Below are 18,859 nucleotides of genomic sequence, written 5' to 3' on the forward strand. Positions count from 1 at the left end.
AAAAAGAAATGTATGCCACACGGTAGGATCGTTCATTTAAATTACGGCACATCAGTTCCGAGACCAATCAAATTAAAATACTTCGACTTTTATATCAACTTTGTTTCTCTTTCTTACGACTTCGGACATCGAGGTATTCCAATTTAAGTGACTCGAGATTTGATTTGTCATAATTTGAATGAACAATTCTACCATGTATGTATATAAGATCATCAAGTTTTTCTCATAGTCCTCTATATTAGTACACATTAATCGTGTAGTGGCCTACTTTGCGTCGAGCAACAAAAGGAGCATTCTGCACATCCTGCGATTTACTTCCCTCACAAAGCTCTAGGGGCAGGGGCGGTGGGGACCCTTAAGGTTGGGGTTCAACCTTTTTTTAACAAAGGGAGCATTCTTTTTGAAGTGTTTCAAGAATTCAAGGTCATTTGGATTGATTGTGACAACTCGAGTCTCAATAATTCAGTCCATCGAAAGTTTTCAATTACTGTCTATTAGGATTTATTCTATTAAAATTATAATTTATATAAATTAGTGGATTACTCTAATTGCCAAAAATTGGCAAAAGAAATTGTTATCTTATAAATTTGGGATCCATAAATCGTGTGGATTAAAATTTACATAACTATGGATCATGTAGCCTATAAGCTAGATAAATTGGATGTATTTAGGAGTTGGCACTTTTTCCCAGAATCGGTGGAATGGGACCGGAACCGAAATGGTTCCAAATCTTCTAAAAAATAATTTGATTTCAGGACAAATTTTTAAGAAACGACCGGTTATGGTCCGGTTTCCGGTTCTAGTATGGGAACCGTGGGAACCAGACGGTTCTCATTGGATTTTTTCTTTTTTTTTTTTCTTTTTTTTGGGTAAAATATATTACTCAATCTCCAACACTTTTATGAAAAATAATCTAGTTCCTTCTTAATTTTAGACTTCAACACTTTCCTTCTTCTCTTTGATTCTTTCCTTATCTCTTCTTATAATTCTTTGATTAATTGATTTTCAAGCCAAATTAGAATATTGGGTAAATCTATACCTAAATAAATTTATTTACAATATATAATTTCATTTATAAGATGTGAAATTTTTATTTTGTTTTCACTTTGATTACATGATTTTTATTTTATTTTCACTTTGTAAATCTATACCTAAATAAATATTTGAATAGTATGTTCGGTTCTTCTATATTTTGTTAAAAGTATCACGTTGGTGGCATTTTTAGAGTTTTTATTAGTCAACATTTTATTTTGACATTTTCAATGTAAAAAATGGACCGGACCGAATTGAAACCGATTGGTTCGGTTCCACAGTTAGCTATGGAGCCAATGGTTCCATTTCTAAAATTCTCATTGGTATTCGGTTCGGTTCGATTCGATTTCCTTTGGAACTGGATCAAACCGGACCTCGTCCACTCCTAGATGTCTTACGGATATTGGTCCCCGAATTTGTGAGTCCCAACTTATACCATAGCAAATTCTTTTGTCAAACATGCCATTATTATTATTTATTTATTTGATAACTTAGGTGTCCAAGATTCGCCTGACTCAGAGCCGCCCTTGAGGCCAAGCGACCAAGGCAAATGCCTAGGGCCTCAATTGGGTCTAGGGTCTCAAATTTTGGATGGTCTCCAAACAGTGGCAGAAAATATGGTGAATGGTGAAGAAGGCAGGAAGGTTTCTGGCTTTCTGTTGATTCTCTCCCTAACAACTAACAAGTAGCGGCGGAGCTATCACCATTATTGCAGCCAGGAGAAGATCATTGCTTCTAGAATTGCCGATTATTGCAGCCAATATAGGAGTGCATTTGTATTTTGTATGTCTGTATGAGATACAGAAAGAAGAAGAAGTTAGAGAGAGAGAGGGAGTGAGAGAGAGAGAGAGAAGTGGGAAACCTTGCCAAATCAATTTTCTCAATTTGTCAAATAGATTCTCACGTGCTTAGGACTTAGGAGCTCTTACCAATGCCATATTTACTAACATAGCACACCACATAGTATGAGTAAGGTGAAAGGGAGTAGGGTGGGGGAGTTTTAGGTGTTTGTTTGCACTTTGCCAAGTGGATTGGGCTTCGTGATACAGTCGCCCAGGGCCTCGAATTTCTCAGGGCCAGCTCTGGCCTGACTAATCCTGAGGAGTGGAAGTCTTCCCCCATGATTCGCCACCAAGGTAAATTCGAATGCGGACACAACTTATATATATTTCGGCCGAACATTCGGAATGCCGCGGAACAGAACCCTTGAAGGGATAATAAAGCGCACCATAACTTTGCATCCGTAGGACAACTGTCTTCCAACATAAATGTTGCCTTTTAGCTGCCGCGGAAACTCGAACCTCCGATATTCCGTGTGGAACCCTCCTACTTTACCACTGCGCCATGCCCGTGGGGGCTCAAACATGCCATTATTGTTCATATGTCTTTGTTATGTGTGCACAAGAAATTCAAACGTAAAATAATACTAATAATAATAATAATAATAATAATAATAAAAGTCAAAGCTAATCAAATGTCAGAGGGAAAAAAACATTATCTCAACTTATAAAAAATTGACAAATTCATTTTAAAATTTGTTTTAAGTTGAAGCACCTTGAGGACACTTTTTACTTATAAAGAGCATTTTGGTCATATAGAGAGCGTCTTTAAATTTAAAGAGTATAACATTCTATACACTCCAACAAACTCTTTATTTTTACTCCTTATTTTACTTTTCTCAGCATGCATTCATTGTTTTTGTCTTGTTCTTTTAATGTGTGTATATATTTATCAGAAACGATCTCATAAGTATTGGTGCTTAGCTTATGTTAAGTACCGGTGACATGACACACCATTTAATTAGTGAATAAGTTAATTGTATGTCATGTCACCGGTGCTTAACATAAGCTAATAATCAGTGCTTAGGAGATCATTCCACATAGATATAAACAAATATATTTGATGTAATATTAACAATATAAATAGTAAAGTATTGAAACTTGCAATGCTATTAAATAGAATAAAAATAGAGAATGTATTTGACTTTCCAAATATAAAGAGCCAAACTTACTCTCCAATCTAGCGTATCTTCCAAAAACCCTTTAAATGTAGGGTATTTTCTATTTTAAAGAATTAATCCTTAAAATTATACTCTAAAAACTCCTCAAATCAACTGTTTAAAATAGGGAATGAGTTTTGGAGAGCAAAACATACTCTCTATAATTACAAGCATTCAAAATACTTTAATTTTTTATGAAAAAATAATATAATAATTTGGAGGAAAACAAGTGAAAATAAAAGATGAAAAAATAATAAATATTTTTTGTGAGTAGTAAAATTAAGTGTTAAAGATGCTATCTAAATTGCAGAATATGTTCTTTAAAAATAGAGTCTCTTGGAAATACTCTTAAAAATTAAAATAAAAAATCTCTTGTAGCTAAATTTTAAGGCATGACTCTTCAAAATAATGAGTATTTTACTTATAAAAAACCTCTTGGAGATACTGTTATGATTGTAGCGGGATTAAATATAGGCCTAGGTCTGGGCGTCAGGTGAGTCGGTCCAAATATTTCAATACTCGAAACTATCCATTATGTTGACATATGGTTGACTTAATTTTCAATGTTTTGATTATAACAAACAAGATTATTTTTGTTTCTAACAAATTCTTTTTAATGATTGTAGTTCAATGTTCAAATCAGTCAAGTATTATCGGACTTCAAATGAATGTCAAAGTGAAAGTTAAGTATTCAAATCAAATCATTCGAGACAAAAAACTTAAAAGGTAAATGCCAAGAAAGATCAAGACGAGGCAAATTTCGAAGTAAAGACTTGATTTCTTAGGCAAAATGTGAAGGTGCAAATGCTTTGATATTTGACAAAGAATAGTTAAGCTCAAAATCTTGCTATGCATTAAAAATAATTTTTGTGCACTAAAATCATTCGAATGCAATCTTTTTTTATTAAACATGAAAATGATTTTTAAAAATAATATATGGATTTTAAAGACATTTTTATTATGAAAATTTAGTTCAAAATATTATTCAAAACTCCATGCACTTCAAAACTTTCATATTGGAACAAACGAGATCAAAACGTAAAAAGATCGCACTGTCGAGGCTGGCGATCGACCATCCATGAGAGGCAGTCGACCGGACTCCCTCTAATGACCCGAAATTTGACCGTTCTGACTTCTGATTTTTACTGTACAAATGGCTATATTGGTCTTTCGGACAAGATACGGTCGACCGGATGAGTCATCCCCAAATTCAGATTTTTTAACGTTTTGGACCTATAAATATCCCAACCTCTTACATTCATTTCATCACTTCTAAGAGCATTAAATTGAGATACTTTCAAACTTTAACTTTCTACTCTTTATTTATCTCTATCAATTCATTCACTTTTGAAATTTTTTTGATTGAGTTTACTTTTGAAAATCATTTCATTTATTAAAGTTTTTCAAACCTAACATTTGAGCTTTACTTATTGTCATTCATTAAAGTGTTGGCCTACTTCTTTCTATTGTACTCAATTTTGAATATATCTTTATTGTGGAAAAAGATTCCTTTTTGTAAAGTTTACTTTTGATTGAATTGTGAGTTGTGTTAAGGTCCTGAAAAGCTCAACGTTGTAAAAAGATCAGTGCTCCTTATTTGTAAGTCACTGAAAGCTTTGTAGAAGATTGGATTGCACCATAAGTCAATCATATTTAGTGAAAAAGGCATTGCTCGTGACAGTGAGCTTGGTAACGGGAGACATAGATCGTGATTGAATCGAACCTCCATAACATATCGTTTGCATCTTCTATCCCTTTCTCTTGTTATTTTTCAAAGTACCTTACTTGCTCTTTATCGTATTTGCAAATTGTTTATATTGGCACTTAATTTGTGAAAAAAGATTTAAATAATCAATTCACCCCTTCTTGATTAGTCATTCTTGGGCTTTCACATTATACTTCAAATATTTAGTAAATGAAATTATCCGGGTCCTTGTAATTATTGGAACCAAACCAAAACTCGAACCGGCAATTCCAATTCAACTGTATATATATTTGATAAATATTTTCATATAAACTCTTTCGATACGTATACCTAACACACTACTGCTCGACAATATTTGTTCAATGAGGGGAAAATCTAGTTAAGAAATTTTTAAAAAGTTAAGAAATCCAACTGAGGATATCTACGATTCTGATTTAGAAACCAAGAACCAACGATGACCTAATCGGTTCTCAGTTCCAATAGCTATTTTATTTTTTTGGAACCAAGAGGATTGATTTCGATTAAAATGCCCATGCTTATATAGGCTTAGTAGTAAAGCATTTTTAGTAGCAATTAGGTCAAGTATCTACATTTTTCTTTTTCTTTTTCTTTTTCTTTTTTTTTTTTTAAATTTTCATTATACCAGATTTTTATTATTTTATTATTATTTTGTATGTTTCAAACTTACTAAGGCCCCGTTTGGTAGGGATTATTTGCCCCAAAAAATTGATTTTTTGACCGTTATTTTACTATTCAAGCCGTAATTTTTGACTTCTTCTCTCACATGTGGACTCCACTTTTTTTCTAACGGTCAAAAAATCAATTCTCAAAATCTCTACCAAACGGGCCCTAAATTTTATTGCAGAATCACCATTTTTTTTTTAACGATATACTACAAACTATCTCAATTAATTTACAGCTAATGCTTTTTCACTCTCCATCATTATATATACATTAAATCTTGTCTCTAGATTGTGAAATTTTTTCATCCAAAAAATTGATTTTTTGACCGTTATTTTTGCCCGTTTTTTTATTATAAAAGCCGTAATTTTTGACTTCTTCTCTCACATGTGGACTCCACTTTTTTTCTAACGGTCAAAAAATCAATTCTCAAAATCTCTACCAAACGGGCCCTAAATTTTATTGCAGAATCACCATTTTTTTTTTAACGATATACTACAAACTATCTCAATTAATTTACAGCTAATGCTTTTTCACTCTCCATCATTATATATACATTAAATCTTGTCTCTAGATTGTGAAATTTTTTCATCCAAAAAATTGATTTTTTGACCGTTATTTTACTATTTCAGTCATCATATTTGACTTCTTCTCTTACAGGTGGACCCCACTTTTCTCTTAACGGTGAAAAAATCAATTCTCAAAATCACTCTCAAACAGACTCATAGATTGTTCATATCTTTAGTCGATGTAGCTCATTCTTCTTATGCTCTTGTTTGGATCCCATTAAAATCAAATTTTAGAAAAATTATATTTTGGAATAGAGATTTTTTGAAAAATATGTGGTTAAAAATAAGGAAAAATTATGAATTTACTTATAATATTATTTTAAGAAAAAATGTATTATTGAAAAGAAGAGAGAAAAAATGCTTCTTTTTTAATAAAAAGGAGCCCAAACACTGGCTATTTTTAAAAAATAGGAACCCCAGATCGAAAATTGATTTTTTCTTTTAAATACGGTAAATCTGTTAAAATTAAGGAGAATGTCTGACATTTAAAGTTTTCAATAAAAAGCTAGTAAAATATAAAGAAGTTGATTATATATGTAAAGAATCCATCATTTTTAAATGGTCTCGCAGAAAAAGATGGAAGGAAGGAAAAGGAAAATGGTCACAAGTAGCACAAGAAGTAAGGTTGTTCACCAATTGTAGCACTCTTTCGAAAACTTTCATAAGTCACATTTCTTGACAATTTTTTTCTGTTTGGCCTATATTTTGAAATAATGGCTAAAGCTTTACCCAATTTTTTTAATTGCAAAAATAAAATTGGCTGCCACAACCCTCTATAAAATGAGCCATGTAAGCCGAAAAACCAACAAGAGGAAATTTCACCTGTCTTTAAATAGTTATTTTAGAAAATATTCTTCAACTAATGTTTTTATAAGAAGTACTATTTTCTCATTTTAAAAAAAAAAAAAGAGTAAACTACATTTTTAATAAAAAAAATTAATAGTATTTTTTGAATTTTTATTTTTATTTATTTATTTTATTTTTTTTGGACGCAACATTGATTTGAAAAATATTGGTTATTGTTAAATATTACAATGATTCTAGCTTATCATTTGTGTTAATTCGTTACAGTGAATATAGTTTTTTTAAAACTATTACTAACGCTTTATATCAATCCTATTAGAATGTGTTAATTATTGTTACAGAGTATGTAATTTTCTCAAAATCAAACACCACACAAAAATTACCACCTCTCCCACCTCTATTCACCACTTTATACCTAAACAACATAACATCATAAAAATGATATTTTAATAATAAATAACACATTTTCAATAAAGTAAACACAAGATGTGACTTTATGAAATTATATCATTATAACTCAACAAATCATGAAAAAACAACACAAATTGTCATTGTGAATCAAGTTCACCCAAATCCCACCATTGCACAACCCACATTCACATTGATTGCTCAACAAAAAGAACTTATCTTCTTAATATTTAATTTTCATTTTGCCTACTATAGTCTACATTTATCAACTCGTTTGGCCTTGTCGTTCCCAAAATTATCTCCTTTAAAAAATGATGTAGGGTATTGTTACAACTTTGTCCAAAGCTATAGTTGATTGCACAAATGCAATCCACCCTATATCACTCACGATCAAGCTCGAGAATCCATCCAAGCCTACTCTCTTAGGCTCACCTCTATTTCAACTATGCTCATACATTATCCACCTACTCCATAGTTCAAGTATGCTCAAGTATGTTCAAGTCGATGTTCCCACGTCGACTTGAACACAAGACCTCCATCTCTAATACCATTTGGTAAGGTATCGTCACCATTTCGTCCAAAAACCATAGCTCATGGTACAAATACAATTTATCTTGTGTCACTTAAGATCAAGCCCGAGAATCCACCCCAAACTCACTCCCCTGGACTGATAATGTAGGAGCATACTTGAAACGGGTGGATTTGACAAACTAGGCTGGTAGTGGATTTTCGAGTTTGACTTTGGGTCATATGTGGTTGATTTATAATTGTTGCATCAATTATGCCTTTGGAGAAAATGGGTGTGACACCCTACATGAAGTTGTTTGGAACTAGAGGTCCCATGTTCTACTCGATATTGGAGCATTCTCATGGAGCAGATGTATATTATATGAACATACTTGAAATGGGGATGAGCTCAAGGGAGTAGGCTTGTAGTGAATTCTCGAATTTGATTTTGTGTGATACATGGTGAATTACATTATTGTCATAAAAAAATAGCTCTTAAATAATTGGCGGCAATACCCTTCATTGGGTTAGCACCAAAGCTTAAGATCCCACGTTCGAGTCGATATTGGAGCCTTCCTACGTGGAGTGACTGGATAATCATGAGCATGCTTGAAACAAGGGTGGACCTAACCGGCAAGGCTTGAGGTGAATTCCCGGACTTGATTCTATATAATACAGAATGGATTGCATTTGTTTCATTAGGTATAGCTTTGGGTTAAGTGGTAACAATACCCCCACGTCATGTAAAAATATACTGATATGTTAATCAAACAAAGTATGCACTGCAAAGCATCAATTTAGCATTGCTTAATCGAAAGATACCACTACATATTATGACTCTTAATTGACCAAGGCTGCAAAAGGTTGCTAATTAATGTGTGTGGTGTCTATATACAAGTATAATAATTTTAAATTTTTATATCAAGTAATTTAAAATAATATTAAAGTTGAAAAATTCCCACATGAAATGTATTGAAAATATTAATACGCGTAAATCAATTTTAAAGTGGAATGATATTTAATATTTATTTACACGAACTGGTGATGTAACTAAAGTACTGAATGCCATTACATGTGTCGAGACTAAACAAACAAGGCTGGTGCATAAAAATAGGATTATACTAGTTCCAACATAAAATTTAATGCACATGTAGCTTGATTGATAAAAAATATTACAAGTGACACGACAAGGAGGACGTTCATATGCACGTATACTTAATAGTTGTTGGAGAATATACCAATTTAAATGTGCATATTATATTCACAAAACGTAACTTACACGTTCACGAAATCAAAACAAGGTTTCGATTTACAGAAAAGGAGTTTGAGAAATTAACCAATGATTATCAAATCTGACCATTTCCTTTTTGAATTAAAACATGTGATTTTTCATATCGAACCTTGCATAAATCATATAAATAAAATTAATCATTTTTTAAAATCAAGTATGAAGAAATGAAATCAGAAAAAAAAATAGATGCAAGTGATACGATTGGCCGATGCAAGTATAACTCTTTTCTTAAAATGAATTTGCCCCACATCGATGCTAACGAGTTTTAAATAATCATCTTCCAAGATATAATGACCACGTTAAGTCATAGGAGCACTCCAAATGGTTTTGGCCAACGAACTCGAACGAAATTCCCTTTCTACCATAACCATGATTTTAATGCAAAAGATAATCACTTTTACAAAGTGTTTTATGCATGGTAAAGTGTAAAATATGGAATGGAATGAAATTTCTGAAAGATTAAATCCAAACATATGGGGTCAATATATAGATGTTGAAAATGTTTGTCTCAAAAGATACAATCTATGGAACAGACACAACTATTGGAATTAGTCTCTATATTTAAAGAGATACGTCTCTTAAAAAATGATAATGTCAAAAGTCATAATTTTTCACATAGAAAGACACATTTTCAGCCAAATAATTTCTAGAATATTCCATAATATTCTACGCACTTTTTCAATAATTCACGTATTTAAGATATTTAAATTTTGACTTAATTTTCCATTCAAAAAAATTTTCAGCAAAATTCCAACAATAATTACCTAACTTACCTTAGACGCCACCCTTTTCAACGGCCAAGGATCAATTGATTCGGTTGTACCTATACCACTATGCTAGTATTTTTCTACATTTGATCGTTGAACTCAAAATGATTGAACAAATATTCAATCTAATTGGGCACAGTAATGATTAAAAATCAAGTGTTGTAGGGTATTTTCCAGAGCATATTTGAGAAATATTTATAAATGATTTAAATTATAAATAAATAGATAAAAATAAATTATTGATAAATTAATAATATTCGAGAGTCTCTTTTATTTAAATAGATTTATAATTAGTGAATAAACTACATGAGCCAAATATAGACTCCATCCTTGTTTGGTAAAGATTAAAATAAATTTTTAATAGATTTTGATAAAAGTTAAGAAATGTATAGTTGAAAAGTTGTGAATCTCATAAAATGTGTGATTAAAATTAATTGTTGATTTTGACTTAAAATTTTAATCCAAACCAAACAGAGGGTTAGTATATATTGTGATTCGGCATGACATTTTAAAGATAAAGATACTTATATTTAATTTTTTATACTTAAGGGTATCCACCTTCTCACTTGGCATGGGGCCCGCTTAAATAAAATATTCGAGCCGACTCCACCCACGTGAAAGGTGGACATCCGTATGTACAAAAAATTATTCACTCCCGCCCCCCAGGGCACTTCTCCACTGGCAAAGGACGGACGCTGTCAAACCTGGCAGAGCAGAGGTCGTGAGTTCGAAACATGGGGCTCTTGGAAGGCAAGAATTTATTCTTGGAAGGCAAGGTGCAACTTGGATTGGCTTGCTTGGCACTTTGTCAGACCAGGTGGGGAGCGCTCGGACCCTGGCCAGTTGGAGGCACATCCTGCGATTAACCGGACTGTGTGAAGAGGGGCCGAATCACAGACCCAAGGATTAGTCTAGAATAGGACCCCTTGTAAAAAAAAAAAAAAAAAAAAATTATTCACTCCCAACATTTTCCCTTTTGACAAAACGTGTGATGCAAAGACAATAGTATAGAAATGAAGCGACAAACGGACGGCTGACGGTTCCTCTCGCACACGAGATTTTTAATACTAGCCGCCAAAGAAATTTTTTTTGATGGATAGATTCAACCCCCCTAAATTCGTCACTGCAAGCAATGAATTTTATTTGACATTAATAATCATGTTTTGCACATTTGTATAGATTATAGTTTCTACATTTAGATCTAGACATCAAGCGTGCATTGAATTTAGTTTGACATTAATAAGCATATTTTGCACATTTCGTAATCACAATTTTTATTTCACACGACGCATTTTAATTGTAGTTAAGTTCTTCAATTTTTATTCATTGTAACAATTATTCTCTTAACTTTTTAGTCGAATTCTTATCTTCAACCTTCCATTACTTAGTATATCTCGTTCTTTATGATGATTTATATCAAAATATTTTGTTCTCACGTTTTGAAATGGGGGAGAAATAAATATTTGTACTTTTTTATTTATACATTTTTAAAAAATATGATGGTAAAATAATTTTTTATGCTATTTTAATGAACTTTTGGACATAACAATGTTATCAAATGCAAAATGTGTTAACTAATCAAAAGTTTGAGAATAAGAATACATGAAAAAATCGTTACGGACGTACTACAATGAGCAAATGTTAAAAATTTTAAATACAATTAGATAAAAATTATGGTGTAAATATAATTACCTTTTTATATTGAGATCAAAGATTTTATTTCTTCGAAATTTTTAGACGGAGACTAAAAAGTATATTTCAGACTTTAATCTTTACGAAACTATATTTTTAGATGGAGACTAAAAAGTATATTTCTCTCTCATTCTATCTAAAAGTACAAAATAAATAAATTCTTGGATTCCCACTAGTTTATCTTGCAATTTTAAATAGCTACATTCGGGCCTAACCAATTTTTTTATTTATTCCATAAATTTTATAAAGCATCTGTATTGATTTTAATAATTGTTACACTCCACTTTATTTTTCTTTTTTTTTTCCTTAAAAGATAAAATCATAACGTACACCAAATTTTACACTCTGTCACGTAGCAACATAGAATTGGATAGTATAAAAAATAAAAATAAAAAAAAATAATAATAATAATAATACACAAATCAAATCTTAACACTAATGGTGATGTCATCCAAGACGATGCAATCATTGATGGATAGTGGCTTTATTCGTTGTGAATACTGTGCGCAGGAAAGAAATAATGACAATTATTAAAATAAGAAAAGTAAGGCTAGAGAGCCCCACAAAATGAAAAATATACTGCACGTCACGTCAGATTGTACGGACATGGGGCCCATCTTTGTTGAAGAGAATCTAACACCTAATATTTCCAACTTTTTGAACTTTCAATATCAGAATTCAGACTCATCAAATCAAATGGTTTGTGTACAGTTCAGGTTTCTGCCACTCCGTCACCTTCAAAATTTCCATTCTGCAGCAGCCCTACAAAATTGTCAAATAAATTGAATGCATTATTGGCTAATATTTTTCAATTACTTATAAGTAGTCTTTCGAAATGTAATAGGTGATAGTTAAATTTTAAGAAATTAATATATAGATAAAAAGTTTGTTTGATCAACTTAAAAATAATTGATCTTCATCAAAAATACACTAAAAATAAATAAATAAAGGTCTGTGTCATAGTTTCGTATACCATGAAAAATGTCACACTCGAAGAATTCGTTTTCTATTTAAACTGTTTGATACGAAATGAGAAATATAGTTCGAATTCCAACGTATAAGCACTTATAGAGATGGCAATTTGAACCGTCAAAATCGAAAATCGCGGTTAATCGAACCGAATGGGGCGAAAAAAATCGAATCGATGGTGCAATGGGGCGAATATGGTTTTTACTTTAATGAACCGGTTCATGGGGTGCAGGTATGGTATTTACGCCGTCGAACCGAAACCGAAACCGAACCGATTACCCGTTAAAAAAAATTGAATTGATTATTGGGCTTTACACTACTTTTCAATCTAGCCTAAAACAAAATTCCCCCCATTACATCTACCTAACTCAGCCGGTCAACCCACTTACCATTAGCTCATAATAATAACATTAGTATGACAAATATATAAATGTAAACTCTGCTCTCCACAAACCACAAACTCACTCACGATTTCTTTTATTGTTAATTTTTTTCCTATTGTGTGTAAAAATTCTACTTTTTCATCATACTCTAGAACTTGTGCAACGTTTAACGAGAAGGAAGCTGACGAAGAGGTACATTTTTTTATTTAAATCTTAGTTAAGACCATTCTAGAATAGGTAGTATCGTTGTATTCTCTACTTACATTTCTTATTTACTATTTAGGAATCAACTTTAAGTTTTGATCTATACTAGTAAGACTTGTGGGGGAAGAATGACTCAAGTAACTTCGATGCACAACAATTAAGAATAAAGGAAAAGTTTGGTATTGTTATATTTATATTATTGTTTGTTAAATTTATATTTTACAATTGAAAATTGGGATAATATTTGCATTTTCGTTTGGGATATTATATTTTTGTTTTCATTGACTTTTTTCATAAATTGTTTTATATCAATTTGACGGATGAACTTATAAAAAATTATTTTCGTGGTTATTAACCGAACCGAACCGTGCCGAACCTAGATACGAACCAAACCGAACCGATTTATGTGGTTATAATGCGGTTATGGTATTGTCAAAAAATTGGTGGTGCAGTTATAGTTTTGGCCGAATCGACCCATAGCCGAACCGTTGCCAACCCTAAACACTTAAAGCATGTTTTTAGCCAAATCCATGAAAATCGAATTCTTATGGTTTCGATGGTTTTTTCTTTTCCAACTTATATGGAATTGATTTGCATTTTCCACATTTATTATCAAATGGACCTAAATCGAATTCATATGATTTTGGAGGTTTTTTCTTTTCCAATTTACATGGAATTGATTTGTCTTTTCCACCTTTACTCTCAAATGGACCCTAAATGATTTTGATTGTAGAATTACTTGGAAATACAAATGGTGTTTATACTTTATATGCATTCTAGAGAGGCATGAAAGCTCGGTCCGCAGGAAACTCTATGTATTCTATTAAAGAAAAAATTTGTCTCTTTTGAGCTTTAGAAAATATTATAGTCGAGCGTCAAACAATCATCGTGTTGAATGGGATGCTCTGTTACGAATGTGTTGTAATGTTACTTTAACTCTTTCTTGTGATACTTTTCGTTCAAGCCTTTGTTAACTATTGCTAGACGATCTATGTGATGTGAGTGAGAATTATTGAGTTTGAATTGAAATTACCGTGTAGAATTTTTAGAAAGAGTTAACTTGTTTTAATATAATAGAGACTCATTGTTTGTTTGACATAAAATTTGATACTCCATTGCTTTCAAATATTTTCAAAAATGGAGTCGCCATGTGACACAATATAAAATTTAATATCAAATTCAATGTACCTATAACATGATTCTTAATCATAATGCACTCCATTGCGCAAGAGCAATGTGTGCGTCTCTCATGCAAATTTGATGTCTAATCAAGGTCCAATCAAGAGATAAATTATCGGAACTCAACGTGGGCCAACAATTTGCAATCATTCAATTTTTTCAAATGTTTCTTAATTACTATTGAACTTAGCTCTCATTTGGGCTCCATTATTTTTCATTATATTAAATTAGATTTTTTTCTTTTCCACTTTTAACAACACAATTTTCAATAAAATAATATTATACGTAAATTAAAAATTTGTTAACCACTTATTTTTCAAAAAACACTGTTCATCTTACTATAATGCCAAATAATGAGGCTCAACCACTCATTTGTCACCAAACTTTTTCAACTATTTTTCAATTGATATTAACTTTTAGAAGTTCTTTGAGTTGTCATTAAACTTACTTAGATATTATCTCATTTGTGAAGAAAAAGGTGAAAATTAAAACTTTTTAAAAAATTCAATGTTAATTAAGAAATATTCAAAAAATTTCAATTGCAAGTGAGATGATTAACCTCCAATTTCCAATTGAAGATTGGGCATTTCATTTGTTATGTGGGTAAGCATTAATAAATATTACAAATTAATAAGATGGAGTTTAACACGTTCGATAGAGTAAATTTTACAATACTAGCTATAGTTTAAAAAATTCTTATCTTTTACACTTAAGTCTTGTTAAATATGTTCTAGATTTTATTTAATAATAACATAATCCAATGTGCTAAATATTTCTTAAATTTGCGCTCATAAAGAATGTAAATTTAAGATAATGCTTGGCATGGAATAAAATTAGATTTTTTAGTACAATGTGATAGTAAATTTTTAAATTTATGATTGAAAAGTTATGAGACCTATGAAAAATGTAGTTAATATTAATTATTTAACTTTAATTTACATTAAAATTGAATTTTAATCCAAATCAAACATGCACTAGATCCTTAAAAGTCAACACCTTGCATCCCATTAAAGTGTCTTCAAATCTCAAGAGATTTGCATTTGTCACATTCTGTCTTCGAATCTTTAGATTTAAATTTGCATTTGTCACGTACAAATCCTTGATAACATTGAATTGTCTTTTTTAAATATTCCCATGTTTGATTCAATTAAAAAAATTGGTAAAAATTTAAGCTAAATTTTAATTATACATTACATCGTTTTTTTAATCTAAATTTAATAAAAATATTAGCTAAACCAAACAGTGACTATATTTTTACCTTCAATTAGTTCGAACGATAAGGAAGAAAGTTGTTATACAAGAAATAACATTGGATTTCAAAATGATTTATCCTTTGTTTCTATTTGGTCTAACAAAAAAAAATTGGCTAGTATTTAGGTTAGAATTAATAATATTTAATCACTTATTTTATGGGGATTAATAATTTTTTAATTATATAGATAAAATTTGATTAAAAAATATATGTTTTATATAAATCAAAAAGGTTAATATTCATGAAATGAGTTGTTCAAATTTGACTTGCAATTGATATTGTAAAAGCAAATTACCATTCCAACCCAATAGTCGTGACCATCTAGAAGTCCGCGGAAGATTAGGTGCAAGACGAGCCTAGTAAACACTTAGGTTAATTGATGGACAACTAGAATCTAGTAGGCTTAGGTCCGTTTGTCATAACTTTTATTTTTTTTAGTTGATGGACAACTAGAATCTAGTAGAGTTAGGTCCGTTTGTCATAACTTTTATTTTTTTTAGTTGATGGATGTTGAACATCTTTTGAACTATCCTAGCAAGAATGATGCAGTTATGGAATCACCTACAGACGAAGAAATTATTCGATCGGTAATGAACAGTAATGATGATGAGAATGATCCTGAACCAGATGATAGTAGCGTTGTCCCAAATGTGTCGTCAAAAGAGGCATTTCAAGTAATAGTCACCTTAAGCAACTACTTGCAACAACACGAGCAAAATATTTTGGAAATTGTGTATGCTCTACAAAAAGTTAAGGATGGGGTTCATTTTGGTTTAGGTGGGAAGAAAAAACAATCAACTATAGATGCATATTTTCAAAAGGATGATTATTGTACGGGTATTGTTGATAGATTGAAAGATTTTGGTCTCTATATATATATATATTTTCTCAATAAAATCCAGTAATTATTACTTTATATTTTTATTGGGCCCTTAAGGATTCAAATTTTTTTTTATTACTTAATGCATTTAGCGAGGTTATTACTTTAGTCCATTGGCCCAAGTCGGGATCGAAAGAAATTATTATATAATCGAGGTTATTACTTTATCGAACATTAGTTTATCGAGGTTTAACTGTACTGGGAGGAGGTGATGTAGTGATATCTTTGGCCTAAGCAATCGAAGAATCTACCTCCTTGTAACGTTCTTTCCGAAAACATCGGAAGCAACCTATTTCTTCACCCTTCCCAAATCAATTCTCAATAAAATAAACACAGATTTGTCCTTTAAACGATGGAGCCTGACAAAAACACTTGCAAAAAATGTCTGTATTTTCCATGACTTTTAAACCTCATAATTCTCAAAAAACAAAAATATATCCTTCAAATAATACAGGGCTATGAAAATCTTACAAAAATTCTCTTGAGTTCTTATGAATTTAAGAGTTTTAAGGAAAAAATGCATCTATAGGAAAAGGGGGGTGGGTTGGGTCATCTAAGAAAATGAAGGACCCGTAAGATAATGGCAAAAATTTCTACTGAAAGGTTGTGGAAAAGGAATCATTTGAGAAGAAGCAAGAAGTCATGTTTATGGGTTAAGCATCTTTGACTGGAGAAATTTTTCATTGTGAGAAAAATGAGGAGATTTGAATAGGGAGACATGTTCTTTATTTTGTATTTCTTTTTTTTTTCTGATTTAATTTTAAACTTATTTTAATGTATTAAATAAAAAGAAAATATTTTACTCCTTTAAAAATATTAAAAATATGATCAAAGTCAAATTTTATAGTCAACCGATGGAAAAATGGATAGAAACTGTCCAAAAGATCTTGCACCACAACGTTCGAAATATTTGAGGTGATGATTGCAACAAATTAAAGATTTTGTAAAAAATCTGCTAATATTTTTAAAGTTTAGAACCTCTACTGTAATTATCCCTATATTCTTTCAAAATAATGTGATTCAAACACACACCAAAAGTGGATACAACTTCAAAGTAAATATATGAAAAAATATAAATAGAATATTGACGCGCTTTAATATGAGAGTGCGCACGGCAAAATGGAAGGACAGGAAAAATGCAGTTGGGCAGGCAAAAGACTGATCAACACCATAGACGCCAAACCTCGAAAACTCATAAATCGAGGGAGTCCCACGCCCCAACAAAATTCTTAACTGCTGCAGGCTGCTCAAATCATTTATGCCTTGTTTGGATACAGATTATAAATTTAATTAGCGCACATGAATAATTACTGTACATTATTATCTACATATTTTTTGTGAGATTTGCTACTATTCTCATTTATAAATTATGAATTATGCTACTTGTACATAAAAATAATACATAAAGGATGACATAAAATGTTGTAGAAAGAAAAGATCGGATAAAAAAATTATTATATTTTAAACTGACAAATAATAAAGTGACATGTAACATTATATAAAACTTAATGTATAAATCATATATAAATTTGCTAAATGGAGGCATAAAGTTTTAAATTGATCCCAAAACTTTAATTTTTTTTTTTAAATCTTTTTTCAGCTAGGCATTTCGACTACTTATATTATACTAACATATTATATGGTTAACCAAAAAATTAGTAAGAGAAATTTATTAAGTTAGTTTAGCATAGTGAGGTATACAAAGTATGTATAGTGATTTTAATCAATATTATTCATCACTGCTAATTTTTTTTTACTTAGTCTTGTTTGGTGGGATTAAAATTGGGGTTTTTTTTTTTTTAGAAAATTTCGATAAAAAGTTGATAAAATATGGGATTAAAAAGTGCGAGTCTCATGAAATTTTTGATTAAAATTAATTGTTGACTTTGATTTTCATTAAAATCTAAATTTTAATCCCAGTCAAAAATAGGCATAATATGTGATTTGATTTATTACTATTTTTGTTGGTGTCTAAAGGCAAAAAAATAAAAAATAAGTTTTTAAATTTTAATATCTTTAAATGTAAGGTTTTCGCCCATTGAATTCCCAATTTTGCATTGGAGAATTTTTTACTGATGATAGTTTTCTATTTCAAAATCGTAAGTGATTCTCCATTTCGATTCAATTTCTCATAGATGGGATTCATGGTTGAAGTCAAGTGGTAAATTTTACGTTCATGAAGTTAAAGGGTTCATAATAAGCACTTAGTATAGTAGTTTAAAAGTAGATCGAGTTGTCTTGACATTACATAATTTGTCCTTTATTTGGCTCGTGGTCACCTTATCTAGAAAAGTGGTTATGGTGCTTTTGTTTTATATATTTTAAAAAAAAGATACTTGAAAAATAACTCAAGATGACATGTGCAATGTTGATCATCTGCCAAAAGAACTCGACCTATTATATACCTCTTTCCAAACTGTGAGCCTTCGCACATGCTCCTACAAGAAAATTAGGGTTCCCAAGATAGAGATGCTATTTGAAAATAATTAAAAAATAATAATAATAATCCTTAAAATATACGTAAATGGTGTGTGTGT

The sequence above is a fragment of the Olea europaea genome, chromosome 1 (assembly GCF_002742605.1).
Source record: "Olea europaea var. sylvestris chromosome 1, O_europaea_v1, whole genome shotgun sequence".
Taxonomy (NCBI): domain Eukaryota; kingdom Viridiplantae; phylum Streptophyta; class Magnoliopsida; order Lamiales; family Oleaceae; genus Olea; species Olea europaea.